We start from the raw sequence: 25001 nt of genomic DNA on the forward strand, positions 1-25001 counted from the left end.
GGAGCCTGTTTCCGATTCTGTGTCTCCCTCTCTCTCTGCCCCTCCCCCGTTCATGCTCTGTCTCTCTCTGTCCCAAAAATAAATAAACGTTGAAAAAATAAAATAAAATAAATAAAAATAAAAAATAAAAATAAAAACACGGGGCTATGTGACATCCATATCAAGTGAATAATAGATTTAAAAAGGAAAGAAAGAAAGAGAAAGAGAGAGAAAGAAAGTTAGTTGAAAGACAGATCCATGGGGAGCTCCAACATTAAGTGGTCAAGGAGATAAGGGGCAATCAGCAAAAGAAGAAGTGAGCCTGGCACCCTGGAAGCCAAATGAAGAAAATATTTCAAGGATGAGTAACTGATCAACTGTGTCAACGGTTCTGAGAGGTCAAGTAAGGTGATGACAGACACCTGACCACTGTACTAAATAATGCAGAGGTCACTGATGGCCTTGACAATTTAAATGACATGATTAGGCAGAAAGCCTACCGGATGGGGTTGAAGAAAGAAAGGGAGAAACAGGAACTAATTATCAAAATATGGCCCAGCCTCCCTAAGGAATCCCCAAGACCTTTCAATGGGTCCATGAGATCAAAAATATTTTCACCCCTATTCTCTCATGTGGGTATACTGGAGTTTTCCAGCAACTCCATGACATGTGATGACACTTTTACTGTGACACCTAATGAAATGTGTACCTGTATATTCTTATGCTTAAATTTTTTGTTTTAATTTCTAATAATGGAAATATCAACGAATATAATCCAAATAAACCAAAATATTTTGAGGTTATCATTTTTTAAAAGTTTAAAATGGCATACATAAAAATTGGGGCACCTGAGTGGCTCAGTCAGTTGGGCATCCGACTCTTGATTTTGGCTCAGGTCATGATCTCACAGTTCGTGGGTTTGAGCCCCACAACAGGCTTTGCACTGACAGCACACGGAGCCTGCTTGGAATTGTCTCTCTCCCCTCTCTCTTCCCCACCCCTGACTCATACATGTGCTCTCTCTCTCAAAATAAATAAATGTAAAAACATTAAAATGACATACACGAAAATAAATTCCAAATGAATTAAAGACTTAAATGGAGGACCTGAAGCCATAAAAACCCTAAAAGACAGCACAGACACTAATTACTCTGACATCAGCTATAGCAACGTTTTCCTAGATAGGTCTCCTCATGCAAAGGAAACAAAAGCAAAAATAAACTACTGGGACCACATCAGATTAAAATGCTTCTTCACAGCGAAGGAAACAATCAACAAAACTAAAATACCACCTACTGAACAGGAGAAGATATTTCTTAACTTATATATCTGATAATGGGTTAATATATAAAATATATAAAAGAGTGGCGCCTGGGTAGCTCAGTTGGTTAAGCATCCGGCTCTTGACTTCAGCTCAGGTCAAGATCGCTTGGTTCGTGGGCTCGAGCCCTGAATAGGGCTCCATGCTGACAGCGTGGAGCCTGCTTGGGTTTCTCTGTCCCTCTCTCTCTACCCCTCCCCCACTTGCACGCAGTCTCTCTCTCTTTCTCAAAATAATAAGCAAACATAAATAAACATTTCTTTTTTAAAAAAAAACACTAAATTTCTGTATCTCTTGTAGTAAAAAGGAATATAGACTTTAGAGTTCCACGGACCTGAGCTTCACCATTTCCCAGCTGAATGACTTTGGCAAGCTGCTTTGCTTGTCTGAAACTTAATTTCCCCTCTCTAAGAGAAATTTCAGAGCCTTGTGAGGGTCAAATAAAACAGGCTGTAAAATGTGCCTAATGAAGAGTCGAGCAGAGGTAGACATTAAATAAATGGTGGATTTTGAAAAAGTAGTTCAGTAATAGAGCATAACCTTTAAATAAAAAAAGTAGTATCAGGACACATTTAATAAGCTAAATAAATAAATAAATAAATAAATAGGGAGCTCCTGGGGAAAACAGATACGTAGACATTCATAGTGAAGCTTCCTGCATTCGGTTTGAGGATGAAAAGGACAGACACATTCGATGAAGTGCTTACTCATCCAACGCACATTTGAATGTCATGATGTGGCACACGCTGTGGTAGACAACAGGAATAAAGAGAATGAAGAGACTAAATCAGAGCCCCTACTTTCTGGGAAGCTTTCGGTGTAACACAGAAACCACCCTGAACAGAACTACAATACAGAGGGACACTGCTTCAAGGGCCACGCCCTGGGTGCGACAGAAGCCCAGAAGCCCAGGGAGCCCAGGAGCCGCCGCACAAGTCGTGCGGTCTCCTTACACTAACAACCCTTGAAAGTTGTCCCCCCCCCCCCCCCGCACCATCACCGCCGTCACACCCCTAGCTCACTGAGTCATGACACAAGAGAGAGCTGGGGCTGTCACTGTGTTTTGAGAGCGTAGTTCTCTGATCCTCATCTTCCTGCATCCGTGAAAACTGACTCGGTACAACAAGTGTATTTTTACACGTGCATGTCTTTTTAGACATCTTTAGCATCGTTAAGAACCCATTCATTTTTATACACGTGATGGGTTTTAATCCACCACAGTCATTATCCCTTCCATGCCGTTAGGACGTATGACATCTCAGGCCGCTGAGAGCACCTTCCAGTTGCCATCTGTACCCTTTGGAAGTGTCCCCCGGTTCGTCTTTGCCAGCTTCCTCATTTTAGGGGATCACAAGATATTCCAGAGTCATCCTCTGCATTATCTGTGTACATGAGGACAGCTATTTCTCTAGCAGGCCCTGGCGGCAGGGTACCGTAGTGGGAAACGGGCCACTCCTGTGTGACTGCCACCGCACCTGTGCCTCTTCGTTACACAGCTGTGCATCTCTCTAGCTGTGGTCATCCTCACGAGGCATCTCTGCAGCCAGGTTAGTCATTTACCAACACCTAGCACCTTCCTTTGCAGACAATGCCATCCATGCAGGACTCTCCCCAGGAAGGCGGTTATTCTGCCAAAACTTAAGAGTGCCCCGGAGGGATAGGCTGTTCCTTCTCTGGTGGGTGATTCTTGGCCTTCAGGCCTTCTGCCGTCCTTGGAATCTGGAAAGCCAGCTTTGTGATGAGAGACCTGGGAAATCAGCGTTCACGGGCAGCAGGCTTCCTGGAAATTTTCCCTGTGTCCCCTCTTGGGCACACGGCCTGATTCCCTTGCTGTCTCAGCAGAGACCTGAGCAGATGGAGCCGTGTCCTCACGTCTTGTACCTAAATAAAAGGACGTTATGTAAAATCTGGGCTCGAATCCAGCACGCAAGGGCATATGTGTATTCTGGCCGACGAACTTCAGGGTCTACATTTCCCCATGTGCTGTGGGTTTCAGATTGAAATTTCCTCTCCCTTCCAAGTAAGAATTACAAAATACTTCTCTTGGAATTCTCCATGACAACCAAGAGAGATGGCAATTTCCACCTTTGGGAAGCAGCAAGCTACACGTTCAAACGCCTGGACTTCTAAGTCAATGACTCATAATTAAAATAATGGCAGCAGCAATAATTCACACAACTATTTATTGGGTGCCGTTTAAGTGAGGAGCTACCCCGGGGCTTCGAGGCGGACCCCGCTGTGCTTCCCGTTTAATGATGAGGCATCTGAGAATTTGTGGGTCATGTAGCCATAAGGACACAGTGCCAGAGGGTTAAACTCAGGTCTGTCTGGCTCCAAGTTCCAGGCTTGAATCCATTACCTTTTGGGAAAGAGCACACAGATATCCTTTTTCCACTAGGCTGACAATGGGTAGGCGACACAAGTCAGTAACAAGCTTTCAGCTAGGAGGGGAAAGATGCTTAAACCCTGAAACTCTGGCAGGGCACTCACGGGGACTCCTGCAAAGGAAGAAGACACACTTTGATGGTGACAGCAAGCCCCGAGGTCATCTGTGGGACCAGGCCCTGCAGGCACACATCTGGCTTAAGAAAAATACATTCTCAGGGTGCCTGGGTGGCTCAGTCAGTTGAGCGACCCACCTGGGCTCAGGTCATGATCTCACGGTTCGTGGGTTCGAGGCCCGCGTCGGGCTCTGGGCTGACAGCTCTGAGCCTGGAGCCTGCTTCGGATTCCGTGTCTCCCTCTCTCTCCGCTCCTCCCCTGCTCACACGCTGTCTCTCTCTCTCTCTCAAAAATAAAGATTAAAAAAAATTTAAAAAAAAAAAACAGAAAAATACATTCTCTTGACACACTAGAATCCTTGAAGAAACAATGTGACAGAAGTGCCTATTATACCAGATGTGATGTTCTTTTACATTCCAGACCCCAATTTAGCCTAAGCTTCTAATACACGGATCGATTAAATAGCCTTAAAGTCCACTGCGCCAGTGGAATTTTCTGTCTACTCTAACAGGCTATTTAAATGCAGTGAGGGCTATTTTTGAACATCCCTCATCATTTGAGTGCCATATACGGTAGAATTTCTAAGTCTCAATAATGCTTCAGCGCTGATTACTTCTAATGGGAAAATGAAATATAAATGCATGTTTAACTATGGACTCTGGCTACGCAGAGGATTTCACTTACATAATCCCTAAACCGGAGGACGGAGAGATTGCAGCTTTCCTGAGAGACCGTTCTCTGAGCTCTTTGCACTCAGACGATGCTCTCACATTTTTCTTGAAATTAGCTTTCATCTTTTTTAACCTTCTTAAATCATCCCCTCCTACAAATAGCGACATGATACATTATTTTTTTTTAGGCTTCTTTTTGTTTGTTTGTTTTTTCTTTTTCTCCTCTCCTGTTTGTGTTTTTTTGAGGTTTATTTATTTATTTTTTTTTTCAATATATGAAATTTATTGTCAAATTGGTTTCCATACAACACCCAGTGCTCATCCCAAAAGGTGCCCTCCTCAATACCCATCACCCACCCTCCCCTCCCTTCCCACCCCCCATCAACCCTCAGTTTGTTCTCAGTTTTTAAGAGTCTCTTATGCTTTGGCTCTCTCCCACTCTAACCTTTTTTTTTTCCTTCCCCTCCCCCATGGGTTTCTGTTAAGTTTCTCAGGATCCACATAAGAGTGAAAACATATGGTACGACATGATACATTAAATGATACCTAAACAATGGCTGCATGAAGTCAGACATGGGACGAAAACACACCTGTGATTTCTGAATATTTCAACAGAAAGGCAACCATCCCAGAATCTTTTCAGTGTGGAAATTTTTTTATTATGGAAATCCTCTAGCACACACATCAGTAGACATAACAGTGTAACAGAGTCTCATCTCCCCATCACTCAGCTTCTGCCTCTTGTGTTATGTATCCATCCTGCTCTCACCAGAATTTGGTCAAAGGGCATTCTCCAGGTGAAACACACCGGACATTGAAATTCCAGTGGCGTCGGAAATGTGGCATCTGGCAATGGCACGATGTGAAGTGACAGTAACTCCCTCAGACTTTTATCTTGAGGTACTCATCACAGAGTCAACCAAGAGCATCAGCTCAACGTTGAAACCACTCCAGATAGTAACTCACTGGCAACAAATCAAGATATGAAAGTGCTAATTGCTCGTGAGTCAGCTCAAAGCAACACAGACTGATCTTCTCTCTTACATTTACAGCCAAGGTCCAAGATGGTAGGAGTGGGCTGGAGCCAATGCCGTTATACAAGATGAAAGCATGTGACCCATACCAGACAGATAAATCCGAACACAGTCTACATGCTAACACGCCAGAGTGGAGACCGCAGGTCCCAACTCTGCTTATCATCATCACGATCCTCATTACCATTTACTGCCTGCCTACTCTAGCCTACATCCCGCGCTAAGCACTCTAACGTATCTTTTTAATCTCTACCAGAGCAAGCACTTTTATCATCAATTTGAAGATGGAGAAACGGAGGCATAGCAAGATCAGACTGCTCATTCAGCAGGATCTAGATTATAAACCAGGTCCTCCTGATGTCAAAGTCTGCATTCGTTTCCCTGTAACACACTTTGGGTCCAAGTAATAGTAACCCAAATATCATTAGTTGTATGAACACACACACACACACACACACACAGTCCACACCTATTCTGAATCTGCAGGGTGTGCATGAAGGGAATGATCAACATAACATCTGGTTAAAGTCTGAGGTCCTTAACCAACTTTATAGTTCATGACTCCCTTGAGAATGAGTAAATAAATCAAGAAGCTGAAACCCTGCCAACCTCTCTGCTGGGCTCCATACCCTTTATTTATTTTTTAAGTTTATTTATTTATTTTGAGAGACAGAGCACGAGAGGGACAGAGAGAGAGGGAATCCTGAACGGGCTCTACCCTGACAGGACAGAGCCCAAGGCGGGGTTCCAACTCACGAACTATGAGATCATGACCTGAACGGAAATCAAGAGTCGGACACCTAACCGACTGAGCCACCCAGGCGCCCCAAGCCTTCACTGCACTTCAAACCACCTCAGATATCAGGAAACAGCTGTGGTTGCTGGTGCTTCCTACATCGGGTGGGACGCTAGGTTGGCCAGTGTGACTGTTTAGTGCCATCAAGAAGAATTCTGACATCATCCTCGAAGCACTTTGAAGGGGCTACTTCCAAGGGAAACTGTCAGCTTAAACTTCATGAATTATCAGCGGTGTTTAAGTGCAGGTAATAAAAAAAAAAAAAAAAAACAAAAACAATTAAATAAAATTTTGTACCGAAAAGGGATTTGGAGAGATTCTGACAGTTAACTAACGAAAAATCTGCAAAAGAAAAAAAGCACTCTTGCCACAGAACCCAAGATATTCACCAGGGGCTGGGAAACGCAAAGTTCTTTGAGCTGAACTCTCTGAATAAGTTATTTAATTGACAAAATTCTCAGGCAGTGACAGTAACCTTCAGCGGGCACGCAAAGGTGGTGACCCTGCTTTCGTACGCTAAAACATCAAGTCGCAGATAGATACCAATGCCCTGGGCCCATTCCAAGGGAAAATCTGTACAATTACCGTGACTGCCAGGAAGCCCTACATTTTAGTCGTTAATAATAAGCCCCCTGTTTTTGTCCAGAGTCATCAGCTGGGCTTCTCAGCTTCAAAATTCTGAACTTCAAAACGGGTGAGATGGAAAATATAATCTTCTATAACATCTTCCATGTTACCTCAGTCTTCCCCCAACTTTATTTCTGCACCGTTCGCTCAATGTTACAGACTCCCTTATTATCTGGAATCTTTTCCACTGAATTTGGGTCCCATAGATAGATAGATAGATAGATAGATAGATAGATATAGATATAGATATAGATATATAAAAGCAGAGGCACTCCAGGCATATGTATAATCATTACCCTGCTTTCCATCCCTTGGGGAACTGATCTAGGTAAGCAATGGGCACTGCGATCCATGATTCTCTAAATGTCTCCTGTATGTGCCTGACGTGTTACGGCCACCACCTCAAAATGGACCTGTCAAAATGTAAAACTCTGGTTTTTTGCCTATTAATGATGTCTGCATTAATAATGATTTGCCTATTAATGATTTCTGATTTCTTTTGCATTTCTGATCTTATTTTATGTCAAATCGACCCTCCAATTAAGGAAAGCTGTAGTGGATTAATTATTATGGGTATTTATTACTTTTATAATCAGGAAAAAATATGTTTTCAGAACAACTGTTAAAACTGGCTTTGCTTCTGAAGACTATTATATTTTAACAGATTTTTTTTTTTTAAAAAAAGAGAGAGAGAGAGAATATGAGTGAGGGAGGGGCAGAGCAGGAGGAAGAAAGAGAATCTCAAGCAGGCTCCACAGTCATCATAGAACTGGATGCAGGGCTCGATCTCATGACCCTGGGGTCATGACCTGAGCCGAAATCAAGAGTCAGAGGCTTGGGGTGCCTGGGTGGTTCTGTCAGTTGAGCGTCCGACTCTTGATTTCGGCTCAAGTCATGATCTCAGGGTTTCCGAGATAAAGTCCCACACAGGGTTTATGTTAACAGTGCAGAGCCTGCTTGGGACTCTCTCTCTCTCTCTCTCTCTCTCTCTCTCTCTCTGCCCCTCCCCTGCTCATGCTCTCTTTCTTTCTCTCTCTCTCTCTCAAAATAGATCAAACATCTTAATAAAAAAGAGTCAGAGGCTTAACCAACTGAGCCACCCAAGCACCCCAAGACTTTCATTTCTTTACCACCAAACCATCAACATAAAGAACTCTTACGATATTAAATCTAATCTATATTTTACCGAGATTATGACCATAACTGTTCAAATTTAATTGAAGATTTCACGGGCACGTGGAGTTCAAATACCCTTCTCCACAACCCTTCCTGCCCCTCTAAGCCCCCACTGCCTAACAGATAGTCAAATGAGATTAGCATAAGAAAGCCTCCAAGAAAGTAGGTGTGCCCATTCTCTACATTTTAGAATAGGAAACAGCATATTTTCTGTCGCTAATCACACTGCAATTTCAACTACTAAGTGTTTTCACTGATACCAAAGAATTACTATCAAACATTAAGAAGAGCAAAATTGGTTCATCTGAAATTCAGACCATAAGGTGCAGTACAAGCAGACTCTTCTCGGAGGATGATCCATGCATCCTTCTTGGGTAACTGCGTGCACGGCTCAGGTAGCTCTTGGGGAGGTGGGGTCTCACTTCTGGCTCATGACCCACTCCTACTCCCCCCGCTTACCCCATCCCTCATCCCCACATAGGCCTGTACCCTCATCTCGGCTTGGAGGTGATGCTAAAGCATAAGCACAGAGTAAAGAGGGCTGTTTTATACACAACTTGGTAATTTTTTTCAGGTAGCAAACTGTGTAACAGCTTGGTTTCTAGACTGTCAACAACCCCTGACGTCGAAAACAGCCACATCTAAACCAAATGGTCATGTCGAAATGTCATGAATTCTCGTCATTATCTGAGTTCTCGTAGCATGCGGTTTCTGCCTGACCTGGAAATGAGATTTTGTTAAACAAAATGATTCCTCTAACAATAAAGGGCTTGTATTAGGTTGCTTACACAGGATTTCACACGATGGGGCTCTCAGTTATTAAATGAGAACAGAAATAATACAGTTTGGGGTAGAGATCCTAACCTGACCCAACACCCATCCGTACGAGTTTTGTAGGCCCGGAGAGGGCACCTGTGAACACAGGGTCGCACACGCCGCAACTGGTTACAGGCAAGATTTTAGGCATCACTTAATTCTGTGGGTGGAAACTGCAAACCATCACAAGCAAGATGAGTGAAAATAAAATGGGGCCTTACTGCTTAGAATCAACTTATCAGGGAAAGCATCATACAGGTCTTTCAAAGGGTGCTTTATCTCAAACAACCTTAACAGAGTGTTGAAATGGTCAGGGAAACAGAGTTAGAGACCCCAAAAGGTGGCTCCGCTGGGAACAAACACACTGAGGTCAAAGATGCACGGGACGGGCTAAAAAAGAAAAAAATGGTTTCATCAAATGTAAGCAATTTTTCCAAGGTAAGATGTGATTTTATACAAAAGACTTTTAAATATGTTACTAAATTAATACATTAATATTATCTGTTGGCATTCAACTCTTTTAACTATGACCCTGTAAGTTCAAAAATACAAAGGAGAAAAAAATAAATATGAATCTCCTTGCTGGCTGCCTTATATTCAGGAGGACGTGATACATGACATGGTCATCACTCCAGAGAGGGCGAAACGTACCACACAGCTACTCACCGATGGGAGGGGGAATCTGTGCCCAGGGTGAGCTGTGCCCAAAGCCCACCAGGGTCTTTCCACTGTGCCTCATGAGCCCTTCCAAGTGAAGACCCACTATTTCTTCTCTCTTGAGACCACAGCTAAGTTATCAATTGACTCCCACTCCGAGCTCGCTAGTTTCTTTTTTTTTTTAAGTTTTATTTATTTTGAGAGAAAGAGAGAGAATCCCAAGCAGGCTCTGCAATGACAGTGCGCAGCCTGGGGCTCAGACTCATGAACTCGAGATCCTGACCTAAGCTGAAATCAGGAGTCGGACGCTTAACCATCTGAACCACCCAGGTACCCCCAAGCTTGCTAGTTTCTAAAACTACAGCAATTTCCAAGTAAAAAGTACCCCAACCAGGGCGCCTGGGTGGCTCAGTTGGTTAAGCATCCAACTTCAGCTCAGGTCATGATCTCACAGTCTGAGAGTTCGAGCCCCACGGATGGATCTCACAGTCTGTGAGTTCGAGCCCCGTGTCAGGCTCTGTGCTGACAGCTCAGAGCCTGGAGCCTGCTTCAGATTCGCTGTCTCCCTCTCTCTCTCTACCCCTCCCCTGCTCGTGCCCTGTCTCTCTCTCTCTCTCTCTCAAAAATAAACATTAAAAAAAAATTTTTTTAAGTAACCCAATGAAAACAGAGAATAATGTGCAATGCCTACTTTCCATAAATTCTGTTCTCATACGTTTGAAAAGGTCCCCAAAATGGGGAAACGTCTCCAAGTTCCCGAAGCTCTTATCCCTCTTCTCCTACCCTGTGGACAGTGAGCTGGCAACCCCACAGATGCACCCGGCAGTGTGCCCTCCACCACCTCCACCCTTCTGTTCACTGTCCTACACTGGAGGTCCTTCTGAAGCCAGTCCCCCCAGTCAGCTGTCTCTGAGGTCTCTCCCACAGACACGATCCTCCCCTCCCCACAAGCATGCCGCCTTCTCGGCCATGTCTGAGTGGAGAGGGACATTTCCTTGGGGTCTAATGACCTTGATTCAAATTCAGTTTCTCCCACTGCAGGATCCTGCCTGCGTGACCCTGACCGGTTACTGAAGCTCTCAGCATCTCACTTCACTCCTCACGAAGTGGAAACAGCAATACCTACCTTACAGCTGATTAAATAAGGACAGGTGCTCTGACCTACCCTGAGGACAGGGTCTGGCATTTTCTAGGACCCCCCCCCCATGACTGTTAAAGCAGCATCTCTTTTATTATCTTCATTCATCTTCTCTTACAGTTGCTTACGAACCTACAATATCTCCCTGACTGAACTGTAAGTTATTGACGTGCAGACATTGTTTTAATACTTCTCTTTACATCTCTGGAAACGCTTGGCACACAGTAGGGATACAAGAAATACGTTTGCCAAATGATATAAATAAAAGGCTCTCCAGAAGGAAAAAAAACATAAAGCAGCTTGATAATGGGTCATTTAATTATGTTTGTATTTATAAAAGGATCTATTTCACTCCAGTGAAATCAAATCTGTTCTTTCAGTGTTGAAACGTATCCACTAATTTGCTTTGACATACTTCAAAAAAAAAAAAAAAAAAAAGCTCCAGGAGCTCCCAAGGCACTCTAATGAACGTGTGTTCTAAGGGAGCGAGCACATCCACACATCCAAATTAACCAAGGTTACATCCACAGCACCAGGGAATAATACGCTGTGCTCCTGGGTGGCTCATACATTTAATCAAATAAAAATATTAAAGGACCTGTAATTTTCCCTTTATCGCTTTCGCTCTATCACAGGAGTTAAATGCCTCTCTAAAAATAGCAAGTGTTAATTTGCCGGATTACTTCATAGTCTTCGCTTTTGGAAAGAGGAACGCCACAGCCACTTTAGATCCTACTTGGCAACATGCTTTCATTAACATTTCTTCCTTCATCAACAAACACTGGTGGGGCCACCCACCGAAGCACCAGGTACTGTTCCTGACACTGGGGATAGCGATCACATGGTCAAAAAACTCCTGCCCAAAGCTTACCTGCAACTGGGGAGAGAGAGAGAGATGATGGTAAGACGAGTGAGTAAAACATGCAGGCTGTTAGCAGAAATGCTCGGGATGCACTAAGGGACCCAGAGAGGAGAGAGATGGGAACGGAGGCAGGACATGGGGTCGAAGAGGCCAGGAGGTGCCAGATCACAAGGACCCCTAGCAGTGGCTTTCACCCCGATGGCACGGAGAGCCACTGGAGGGTTTTGAGAAGAGGCCTGACCCTCTGACCTTGGCAATCTGGTGGTCGTGTGGAGAACAGAGGTCAAGGGCAGGAGTGGGAAGGCAAGTTGGGAGACTGATGCCATAATGAGGTGACAGAGGACAGCAGCCTGGACCAGCCAGGGTGAGGAGTGGTCGAATTCCAGGCAGGTTCTGAAAGCAGAGCTGACATGACTTCTTGATGGACTGGACGTGGGGCGAGAGCTAGGGAGAGGAGTCTAGGATGATAAGTCTGCACACAAGATACACGTATGATCCCAGCGAACTCCACGCTCCTCCTCTCGCGTCGCAAAACACTTTCCCAAAACACACCATCTCCTCTGAAGCCCGTAAGCGGACTCTTTGGGGGACGGTAACCACGCTTCCTGCTTGTGCACCTCGTATCAGGCATCGCGGTAGCACCTCCGTGTGTACCTCATCCACACTAACCCACGTGAGAGGGAGGGATGGTCAGCGCACCGTGCAGTCACTGCCCTGTGGGTCGGCTTGGCAGAGGTCACCACGCGGCCTTAAGATGGACCTAGACGACAAGGTCACCTAACAGGGAGGCATCTATTCTAGGCTAGGAGGTTGCTGCCAGGAGAGAAAGCCAGGCCGGGATTACCACATCTTCACATTCCTCTAGAGAAACCTGAAATGCAGATGATGACGTGGAATCTCCTGATCTCGAAAGGCACGGTTTTGAAAAACTAACACTAAATGCGCTAAACAAACACACCTGTGTGCCACCTTAGGGCGGTCCATCCCTGCAAGATGGGGAAGTCCATGCTAATTCTAAATTATTTCCCGATTTTTTTTTTTATTAGGAATATGTTTTTCAAATGACGATCCTAGGTGCTGCAGAGACTATCAAGGAATCTAAAAAACCCTGCACAAAAATATAAGGCAGGAAGGAGAGGAATTAAAAAAAAAAAAAAAGAATAACAACTTTATTTTATTTTTTATTAAATTTTTTTTAACGGTTATTTATTTTTGAGACAGAGAGAGGCAGAGCATGAACGGGGGAGGGTCAGAGAGAGGGAGACACAGAATCCGAAACAGGCTCCAGGCTCTGAGCAGTCAGCACAGAGCCCGACGCGGGGCTCAAACCCACGGACCGTGAGATCGTGACCTGAGCCAACGTCGGACGCTTAACCGACTGAGCCACCCAGGCGCCCCAAGAATAACGATTTTAAGAGTGGCTTCTGGGCCACTGTCGTGGCATGTGTCACAATCCAAATGCATAAGAGAGAAAGGACACAAACGGCCTTTCCCTCCAGGAGAGAAGTTTGCCAAGTAAAACTGGGACAGGAAGACTGCAGAGGGACAGAGAGTAGCAGCCCCTCAGTTACACCTGTAAAATATGAACTCTGATCCCTCTAATGGAAGCTGGCCGCTGCACAGACTCCACATCTCCACGTCTCCCTACCCCACCTCCACGCATCACCTCTGCTTCTGGCCGGCCTTCTTGGCAGCAGAGTGAGGGGGACAGACACACGGTCTCTGCTGCAGTACAGGGTGGGAAGCGCTAGGAAAGACTGTCATGTTAAAAAAAATGGGCTATGGGGCACCTGGGTGGCTCAGTCAGTTAGGCGTCTGACTTCGGCTCAGGTCATGATCTCACAGTTTGTGAGTTCAAGCCCCATGTCGAGCTCTGTGCTGACAGCTCAGAGCCTGGGGCCTGCTTCGGATTCTGTGTCTCCCTCTCTCTCTGCCCCTCCCCTGCTCACGCTCTGTCTCTCTCTGTCTCAAAAATAAATAAAACATTTAAAAAAAATTTTTTTTTAAAGGGCTGTAATGGGGCACCTGGGTGGCTCAGTGGGTTAAGCATCTGACTCTTGATTTCAGCTCAGGTCATGATCTCGCCACATGGGGCTCTGCACTCTCTGAATCTGCTTGGGATTCTCTCTTCCTGTCTCCCTGCTCCTCCCCTGCTTGCACGCGTGCACGTGCATGTATATTCTTTTGCTTTCTCTCTCTCAAAATAAATAAACATTTTTTTTAAATGGGCTGTATAGAAACAGAGCATCTGAGGTCAGGGCTGAGAGTCAGTAGCCCACAGGACATGGCTCTCCTGTAGACAGAAGGGATGTCGGGATGGCCAGTGAATCCAATTAGAGTGCAGACCACGGAGAAGCTCAAGCACCCTCCCAAAGGAATTCAGGACAAATATAAATTGGGGTGTCTAGAAAACCCTGACTTGGACTCAGATTGGACATGAGTCAAGTGTAAGAGAGGAGCTACTGGTGTGCAGGGTGGGAAGACCACTGGGAAGGGGGAGAGATCGCTTGCCTGTGGGAGGGAGGACAGGAGTCTACAGACGGGTAGAGCTTGTGCACAAGCAACTGCCTTCCAGAAGCAGTCAAGGGTCCTCCAGCCTCTCCCCTCAGTTCCAGCTCCAACTGGGAGTGTGCAGGGCTGGCCCTTTGGACCTAAGGAAAGAGGCCAGGGAATTCTCAGACCATCAGAAAAAAAGACCCCAGATGAGAAGTGTGGCAGCAGGAAGGGAGAACAGACAATCCTGAGAGGTCCACAAGACGAAGGAGGGCGCTGTTCGCACCAAATCTTAAATTGGGACATGACGTTATAAAGAAACTCAGAAGGGTGCTTTCATGTCATGGCTGTAGAATTTCTCCCCGCCCACGAGCATGATCGAATGACACTGGAGCTGCCGATGGGGATGGCAGGATGAGAAGGGAGGGGAGCCCAATCCTCTCTCTCCCATGTTTACTTTCCCAAATCAGAAGTCTGAGATTGTCCTGACCATCCCTCCTGCCCAACTCCCACAAACCAAATCCCGTCAGTCCTACCTCCCAACGCCCCCTTGGTCCTGTCCACCCCTCTCTAGCCCTCTGCCACTGCCCCTGGACAGATGGCCTCTGCCACCTGTCCCTTCACCAATGTACTCATCCCTCAGCTTCAGTCCAACTTGCGTCCAGACACACCCTCCACCCCATAGTCCAAATGGCCCTTCACTTGACTCTACTCACATTCTGCTCTGGCTTCAACAGCTTCCCACTAACTTTAGAATAAAGCCCGACGCCACCCGGCCCATAACAAGAACACGGCAGTCACTTAATAAATAAAAACTCTGGGGCGCCTGGGTGGCTCCGTCAGTTAATCCTCTGACTTTGGCTCAGGTCATGATCTCACAGTTCGTGGGTTTGAGCCCCACATCAGGCTCTGTGCTGACAGCTCAGAGCCTGGAGCCTGCTTCAGATTCTGTGTCTCCCTCTCTCTGCCCTTCCCCTGCTCTCTCTCTCTCTCTCTCTCTCTCTCTCAAAAATAAACATTAAACAATATTTTTAAGTAAAAAAATAAATGAAAGATCTAGTTTGGATCATTTCTTCATGTGCTACCCACCCTCTTTTACTCTTAGTATAATCTTCTGAGCTGAATAGTAAAAGGCATACACAGTTCTTTGTCAACCAGTACAGTAAACTGAAAAAAACACAAAAAACAACATCAATTTCATCCTATGGTTCTGATACAATAAATACTTAAAAGCTTCAGATTCACAGTCATCCCTTGTGTTTATTTGCGAAACTGCATGACATATACAATCACAGGAATTCATGCATATTTATGTGTATTATTGTACTTCCATTTAATACGACTTCATACCAGAAGTTATGTCAAATTACTGCTCTCTACTGAATATTTGCTACCTAAGAGTAATGGAAGAAGAACTATAATGAATCATTAGGTTCAGCAAATCATGCACTTGACCTAGTTGGGTCTGAATCAGCTCTGTAACCAGGCGTTCGAGGTAAAAAACATACTTTTTTTATACAGTCGATTAATTCAAGAGATATGCTTTGAAGTAATATACTGTCTGGGGTTTCTTAAAATTAAATCTGTGTTTCCCATGTTGAGGTGAATTATCTTTGAAAATTTCTTTCCACAATTAAAATAGATTTTTCTAATCTCTCACAAACAGAGGCAGAAATTACTCCTACCCAACACTAAGAAAATGCACAGAAGGCAATATTAACGTCTGATGAGCCAAACTAGTCTTAATAACATCCATCCACCAAAACTCAATAGAACATACCACATGCTCTGAGCTATCTTATAATGGGAAAATATTTTTATTTATATTTTAATCTTGTTTATGGTAAGCTTTCTTGTTTTGCTTATTTTTATTTTTATTTTTTATTTATTTACTTTTTAGAGAGAGAGAATCTTAAGCAGTCTCCCCGTTCAGCATGGAGCCCGACGCACGGCTTGATCTCACAACCATGAGACCTGAGTCATGTGTTTACAAGAGTTGGATGCTTAAGCAACTGAGCCACCCAGGTGCCCCAAGTTATTTGCTTTTTAATATTGCTTAATACGTATCAAACAAATCTACATTTTAAATTCCATGCAGTCAAACTTAGGCGAGTGTTTTGTTGCTTTTATGATTAGAAAATTCGTCATCTTGGGGCACCTGGGTGGTTCAGTTGGTTGAGCGTCCAACTTTGGCTCAGGTCATGATCTCGCCATTCATGGGTTCGAGCCCTACGTCAGGCTCTATGTTGACCGTTCAGAGCTGGGAGCCTGCTTCAAGTTCTGTGTCTCCCTCTGTCTCTCTGCCCCTCACCCGCTCATGTTCTCTGTCTCTCAAAAATGAATAAACATTAAAAACAGAAAGAGGAAAAAAAAGAAAATTCATCCTCTCCACAGATTCAGTTATATATTCACCTTTAACTTTTTTTAAATGTTTATTCATTTATTTTTGACTGGGTGGCTCAGTGGGTTAAGCATCCAACTTCAGCTTAAGAGACACATTCTGTTTCCTTCTCTCTCTGTCCCTCCCCTGCTTGTGTTTTTTCTCTCTCAAAAATAAACATTAAAAAAATAAGAAAATCGTAATTGTCTTTGTCTCATATGTATTAACACAATAACTTTCTTACTAAATGATTTAAATACTTGCAAGAGTTTTGGCCGAATATTTAAATTTTTCTTTGTATCTGTTAAACATGTCACATTCATGTTATAATGTTACTTCTATTTCATGCCTCTTTGAATTAGCCCGGAATTCCAGATCAACATTAAATAATGTTAATTGGGGGATTCTTTTCATATTTCTGATTTTACATAGAAGGGATACGCTGTTTGGGGCACCCGGGTGGCTCAGTGGGTTGAGCCTCCGACTCTTGATTTTGGCTCAGGACATGATCCCAGGGTTGTGAGATCAAGCCCTGCAACGGGCTCTGCAATGAGCCTGCTTGAAATTTTCCCTCCCTCTACGTCTGCCCCTTTCCCCCATTTGCTCTCTCTCTCTCTCTCTAAAATTAAAAAAAAAATTAATTAAAAAAGAAGGGCTATCATGTGCATCATACTACTAATACATGTATTTTTTTTTGTATTTTAGAGAGCTCTCTCTAGAGGGTCCTTGTCAGCCACCAGCTCTCTAGCTCCAAAGCAGTCTCTCCCACGGTCAGTTTTGGGTGCGCATTACTGGCCATGCCAAGCCAAGACCTGTCCTGCTTAGATGGAAATCAAAAGAGAATGTCCAGGCACCCAAACCCAAGGCAGAGCTCACAGCTGCCAGTGCTGGCCCTTCCCATTCAGTCTTGCAAGAGCTGTCCCCACCACTCATCCTGACACTAATCGGAAGCACTCTCCCCCAGGAGCAGGTGTCTGACTGCATTCCTCTGTCAAGATCTGCCAAAATAACACGCCATTCAGAGCAGCCTCCTTTGAAAGACAAGGTCAAAGACCTCTGTTTTACTTCACACTTCAAAATTCATTTGTTTCTCAGGGTGCCTGGGAGGCTCACTCGGGTAAGCCTCTGACTCTTGATTTTGACTCATGATCTCTCAATTTCATGACTTCAAGCCCCATGTCAGGCTCTGCGAGCCTGCTTGGGATTCTCTCTCTCCCACTCTCTCTCCCACTTCGCGGTTCGCACTCGCTCTCTCTCAAAATAAATAAATAAACTTTTAAAAAAATTCAATTTGTTTTTCTTTGCACAATCTAACTAAAGTTCCATGTTGTTAGAGGCCCTTTAAAACCAGTTGTTTTGGGGGGTGCCTGGGTGGCTCAGTTGGTGAAGTGTCAGCTTAGGTCATGATCTTGTGATCCATGAGTTCGAGCCCCGCGTCGGGCTCTGTGCTGACAGCTCAGAGCCTGGAGGCTGCTTTGGATTCTGTGTCTCCTTCTCTCTCTGCCCTCCCCTCCACTCGCACTCTCTCTCTCTCTCCCAAAAGCAAATAAAGATTAAAAAAAAAAATTAAGTTTTAAAATCAGTTATTGTGTCATGGCCTAGTGCACTCAAAGGTATGTTCAAATCATCAAATTTGTACAATTTTTGAAAACATAAGATGTGTCTTATTCACGTTCTTACTCTTTGAAGCCCCCGCCATGTTATAAGCACTCATTAGATGTTTGTTGGGTTAGAGACGTTAGCATGGTCCACTTTCCCAGGGGTCAGATAGCGTAACGAAGAGACCAGAATCTCAGGGTCCCACTGACCTGTCTTAAAACCCCAGCTCTACTGTGTGATTTTGTTGCGAGTGACTCTAGCTCTCTGAGTGTCTGTTCCCACTTTTGTAAAGTGGGTTCACCATAGCGGCCTCTTCGCACTGCTGACAGCTGTCGAGAAGAAAACACACATAAAGTGTGGTGCCTAACAGAGCAAGCATTCTCCTCACCTTCTCCACCCCCCGTCTCATCCTCACAGCCAAAAAAGAACCCCAGGGAGCTGTAGTGGACCCTGTCGATTACTTAGATCCCCAGAGCAAAACTGAATTACCTGCAAGTATCAATGTAAAACCAGCAGCACATTTTCTACGTGGATCTAAAGGAAAGCCCAGGGGCGCCTGGGCGGCTCAGTCAGTGAAGCGTCCGGCTCTTGATTTCAGCTCAGGTCATGACTCAGGGTCGTGAGATCAAGCCTCGTGTTGGCTCCGTGCTGGACGCGGAGCTTGGAGCCTGCTTGGATTCCCTCTCTCTCCCTCTGTCTCTGCCCCTCCCCTGCTTGTGCTCTCCCTCGTGCGTACATTCCCTCTCTCTCAATATAAACAAACATTTTTATAAAACATAAAAAATAAAGGAGAGCCCAAATGAAGACAGTAAATGAAAGCCCTGGGAGCCACCGGTCACCCTACCCTGCCTGAGCCATCTTCTTTTTTTTTTTTAATTTATTCATTTTGAGAGAGAGCAAGACAGAAAGAGAGAGGCAGAGAGGGGCAGAGAAAGAGGAAGAGAGAGAGAATCCAGGTAGGCTCTACACTGTCCGCACAGAGCCCAATATAGGGCTTGAATTCACAATCCGTGAGATCAGGACTTGAGCCAAAATCCAAGAGTCAGATGCTTAACCAACTGAGCCACCCAGGCGCCCCCTTAAGCCACTCTTAATGGAAAATGTTAAGAACAGCCACCTGAGGGTGACCAGGACCGCTCCGCCGGCCAACTGTGGGCTGCACGACACAGCCCCCTGGGGACGGGGCCCCAGGTCCTGAGGGTTGCAGAGCGCCGGCCCGCCGCCCGCTCACCAGGCGGCCCACCCCCCACCCCCCCGCACTCTTCTTCATGTCCTCTCAATAGCCCAGCTTTCTAGGCGGATCTTTGTATCAGGTTCCTGCTGCAGGTCTGACACAGTACCGCAAAGTCAGCAGCTGAAAACAACACAGATCTATCATTTGTTCTGAAGGTCAGAAGTTCACAATGGGTTTTGCTGGCCTAACCTGGAAGTGTCTGCAGGGCTGCGTTTCTTCAGGGGGCTCTAAGACACACACCTGTTTCATCGCCTTTACCAGCTCCCAGAGGATATACCCACGTTCCCTGGCTCCAGGCCCTGATCGTTACAACCTCTGTTTCTTTCATCCCTCTCCTTCTCCGACTCTCTTGTCTCCCTCTTTCCTTCCTAAGGACCCTGCGATGACTTGGGATTTTCCAAGATAATCTCCCCATCTCAACATCCTTCACGTCATCACATCCATGAAGCCCCCTTTGCCACAATAGGGAAGATACTCATGGGTTCCGGAAATTAGCACGTAGACATTATGAGGGTGCATTACTCTGCTTATTACAATCTCCAAGACCTTGATGTGACACACTGAAGTGACACATTGTGAACACTGCATCCCTTTTACAGTGTTGCTGCCCAAATCATCAAATCACAAGGAGACAAGCGCTCTCCAACTGAGTGGCATTCTACAAAATAACTGCCCGAGAGTCCAGAACTGTCAATATCCTGTTACCAAGAAAGGCTGAGGATTGCTTGAGATCAAAAGACACTAAAAAGATGTGGTACCAAAAAGGACACAACTGGGGAAACCCACATCAGGTCTATAGCCTGGACAGTACTCTATCCTGATTTTGAATGTCACTCTTAGAACTTTGCTATAAATCTGAAGCAGTGTCAAAATAAAAAGTTAAAAGAAGGCAGAAGACTATCACATTAAAAAAAAAAAAATCATACTAAACATAATTCTCATTTCTCAAAACTCCCAAGCAAAAGAGAAAGCTATTCGAGCCAGTCTTAAAATTCTTTCTTATTCCCTTAACCTCCTTTGGACGCTGTGGGAGCCAGATTTTTCCTAGCGCCTAAACCACTTTGGTAGCAAGCGAGGCACAAGTTACGGCTATGAATGCGCGTGCTTCCGTAGTGGCCTAAAACAAGTATAGCGGTTGGTTTTCTAGAGCGCCCTGAGTGGGCACCATGGAGTAATTAAAGCTACCAGGAGAAAAGCCAGGCTTCCCTTTCTCTCCACCAAGCAGGCTCAGAAATCCAACATGCTAAAAGGCTCGTCAAACCCACTGTGACAGCTAGTCACAAGTCCCCACTAGTTCCAAGCCTCACAGAGCTCCAGCTTTCCCCGCCCACACAACCTGGTCATTTATGTGACACCTCCCTGGGGCCCAACACCATGCCTAGGTTTCAGAGTGCACAGTGCTACCAGCTGAGTTGTATTCAGGCCATGCTCTCGTCCTGGGAACAACGGAAAGAGATGCAGGTTTTGATGAGTATGACACAACATGTGAGTATATGATGTACAGCAGGCAATGTCTTTCTCTCCAGTGGACACAGGACAGACCCATGCCGGATTTAGGTAATATGGCAGAAAGAATTAGTTCAACCTGAGCATGATATTCTTTTTTCGATGAAGACATGGAGGGAATTTCCAGAAAGCTTCAAAACTAGGGAAGTAGATACAATCGCGCCTGTCTGGAATAGGCCGCCGTGGTCGCTTTATGAAGAGCATGGTGGTAAATGACCTTTCAAATGTTGGCCCTGTTCCACCCGTGCACAAAAATCTTTCTAAAGAGACATTTGCAGTGTCCCCAACAAAGCACACACAGAGAAGTACTATGGTAAACAGACCTAGGGAACAAAGAATAATCACACATCAGGCAGGCAGCCAAAGTTTATCCACCAAAGGCCTGAGACACAAAAGCGGGGACCACACACAGAAGCATTAAGTGTGTGCCCCGAGAAGTTCTTGAGACACAGGGTCGTCAGGTCACTGCTGGGCACCCTGCCAGGGGCTCCATAGCAAATGTCCCCATCCACTGCCCCCCCCCCCCCCCAGAGGCTCCAAGCAGAGCCGCAGGTGACTCTCCGAGCACAGCCGCAGAGCCGCAGAAGAATCGAGGACAAATGGAAGCTACAAGAGAAAAGGACGGAGTCATAAACCTTCTAACTCCCCAAACCCAAAACCCTGCCTCTTCTGCATGCCCACCGTGTCTGTGAATGCGCTTACGCCCATGTGCTGGGAGTGTTCAGGGTTTGGGATGGAGCAAGGAGACACAAGGAAGGAGGGTGCACACCTTTGCCCGAGGCCCAGCACAGAGCGGGTGACAGCTGAGCATTTGAGTCCCGTGGCCTGGGTTGGAATCCAGACTTGGCCACATTTCACTCAGGTATTAAGCCTCTGGGAGCCTCAGTTTCCTCAATCACTGCCTCACGGGGTTCCTGAGATCTGAATGAGCTTCTCACGCAAAGACTCAGCACTTATGATTATGACCAAGAATCCCGCCCAAAATACAATCTCCACCCCCACCAACCGTATTCACTCTTCACCCGTCCAGCAGCCTCACGACGGCTATCAGCTAAAGCAAATGAGAGCCCCCTTCAAAGTGTTTTTCTTTTCTCTCTTCTCCTTCTTCCCATTAGAAGAATGGCATTTTCCTTCATTTATTTCTAATGTTTTTTTTTCCTACTTGGAGGTACAAGGTCATTAATCAAAATAGATTATCATTTTTAAGTAACATGTCTCCATCCTTCATTAAAAAAAAAAAAAAAAAAAGACCAAAAAAAAATGACAAAAGACTCACAGGTGATTCGTTTTTGAGACCAGGGAAGATGAAGGAAGGCTATTTACCACATAAATATAAATTTCCTACAACAAGGATAAAACTATCAGCCTTTCTTCTTTGAAGCTGGAGAGCCTTGGGGTGCGGATCAGGGTGGTAGGTATTTCTGCAGAGCCGAATAGGCCCAGACAGAGGGTAAATTGATACGTGGTAGGAAGGTAGGGAGCTCCGTCAAGTGAAAAAGGGGAGAAAAGGAAGGGAGAAAGGAAAGGTGAGGAGACAGTGGAGGCGCACGGAGAGAAGTTCTGGTCTTGAGAAAGAAAGCAAGAAGAGAGGAGGGTGTTTAGGGAGCCACAAGGCCACAGTAAACGGGCTGATGGAAGACAGGTGAGGTGAAAAGCATCTCCAGAACCCTCTGCTGTGTTATCACTCCATATATACCGCCTTTGGCACCTCTTGAGAGACTTTACCAAAGACTTCCAGTACTCTCTAAGGCGACTTTGGAGGTCACACTTGGTTCTCCAGGAAAAACTAAAGGCAGGATGTATTTAATATCTCTTTTTATTTCAGACTATCTCATGTCTATCACCCTATATCATGTAATCCCCACCACTGGCACCAGGTAAAGTAGAGAAGGCCATTGTTACAAACCAAGAAACAGAAGCTCAGAGAGATTACGTAAGTCCTGCAAACTCACACAGCAAGTGGGTGGTAGAGCCAGGACTCAAACATGGGGAAGTCTAAATCCACCCCCCAATGCCTTTGGATTTTGTTTTGTTGTTGTTGTTGTTTTAATTGTGGTGAAACCCATGTAACATACAATTCACCATTTTAACCATTTTGAAATGAACTCTTTGGTGGCATTTAGTACATTCATGCTGTGTGCAACTGTCACCACTATCTAGTGTTAGAACATTTTCATCACCCCAAAAGGAAATCATGTACCCATTACGAAGGAAGACCACATTCCTTCCTCCTCCAGCCCCTGCCAACCACTAATCTGCTTTCTACCCATGCAGATTTGCCTATATTGGATATTTCCTATAAACGGAATCATCTAGGGGCGCCTGGGTGGCTCAGTCAGTTAAGCGTCCGACTTCGGTCAGGTCATGATCTCGAGGTTCATGGGTTCGAGCCCCACATCGAGCTCTGTGCTGACAGCTCAGAGCCTGGAGCCTGCTTTGGATTCTGTGTCTCCCTTGCTCTCTGCCCCTCCCCCACTCACGCGCGCACGCTCTCTCTCTCTCTCTCTCTATCTCGCTCTCTCTCTCAAAAATAAAGATTAAAAAAATTAAAATAAATTTTTAAATGGAATCATCTAACAAATGGCCTTTTTTGTGTCTGGCTTCTTTCACTTAGCATAATGTTTTCTAGGTTCATTCATGGTATAGCCTGTGCCAGCTAAACCTTTTTAAGACAGTAATATCCCATTGTACAGATATGCCACATTTTATTTACCATTCCTTATTGGATGGCTATTTGCACTGTTCCCACTTTTAGCTAATATGAATAATGCTACCATGAATATTCATGTCCAATGTTGTTTGGACAACAGTTTTCAATTCATCTGGGAAAGCCCATACTTTTCATCACTACACTGACCTGACTCTGCAAAATGGGACTGATCCTCTGCTATGAGGTGTCCAAAGAGGCTCAGAAAGTATTTGTTGATGGGACAGTGACAGAAAAGACACATTCAGAGAAATGTCCTAAATTCTACCGACTGAAACTTTCTCAGTTTCACTCTTAATTTCTGAAGTTCCCAAATAATTATAGAAGCTGTACTCAATACCAAAGAACCTAACCAGCATTAAAGGCACCTATTTTTTTTTTAGTTACAAACTCCCCTGCAACTCAATTTCCAAAGCAGAACACCCAAAATGCTAAAATACAGGTAAATGTGCCTTGGGTTATACATTCATGACGCAGGTCCAATTTTTGGTAGCAAAGCAATGTTTCAAGCTAACATCAAAGAGCCTACGGTCGAAAGCAAGAGAGAGAGAAGGCCCTTCTAGAAGACATCGGGGCCTCCAGTGAAGTGAGGGCTACAAACAGGTGAGGAAGGGAGGGGACAGAAACCCAGCTCTATTACTGGAGATGGTCTAATGTCTGCTAAGTCATCTATTCCCGCGACCACAGGATGAAATGGACGTATAGGGGGTGTCTGTGCTACCAGGAGGAACACCAGGAACTTACACCGTTTTCCTGGTAAGGGATTTCATTTTGATTGTACATGCCACGGAGGGTACTGAAAATAGAAAATAAGACTTCTAATATCCAGGCCTTCGTGGGACTAATTCCTGACGTTACAAACATGAAGTCTATTAAAAACTCCATTTCTGGGGCGCCTGGGTGGCGCAGTCGGTTAAGCATCCGACTTCAGCCAGGTCACGATCTCACGGTCCGTGAGTTCGAGCCCCGCGTCGGGCTCTGGGCTGATGGCTCAGAGCCTGGAGCCTGTTTCCGATTCTGTGTCTCTCTCTCTCTCTCTGCCCCTCCCCCGTTCATGCTCTGTCTCTCTCTGTCCCAAAAATAAATAAATGTTGAAAAAAAAAAAAAAAGAATGATGTACAGATGCAGTAATAGTCAAAATGACTGAAATGATGAAACTTTCTTTTATTTTCGCCTTCGGCAAAAAGGCTCATAATTAATCAGCCATTTTCTGTGGCTATTCGTGAAATCCCTGGGGTCAGAGTTTCTGGTATTTGCTTGCAAAAGACGTGAGCTTTGCTGGTGTGCAGGACCGTGGGTGTCCAGGTGTGAATCTGGGGGCCAGCTTTCCTAGACGCTGCCTCACGGCCACTGCCCTCTCCACTTCATCTCTGCACCTTGAGGTCCTCACCTCTCTGTCTCCCAGCGCTGCTGTGGAAATTAAGTTAGACAGATCGCCTCTCTTGCCCCTTCCCCCTGAAGTAGTTCCCCACCCTCATCACAATGTTATCACTCTGATTGATC

This window comes from Herpailurus yagouaroundi, unplaced genomic scaffold (genome assembly GCF_014898765.1).
Source record: "Herpailurus yagouaroundi ecotype Mexico unplaced genomic scaffold, PumYag 100, whole genome shotgun sequence".
In the NCBI taxonomy this organism is placed as follows: Eukaryota; Metazoa; Chordata; class Mammalia; order Carnivora; family Felidae; genus Herpailurus; species Herpailurus yagouaroundi.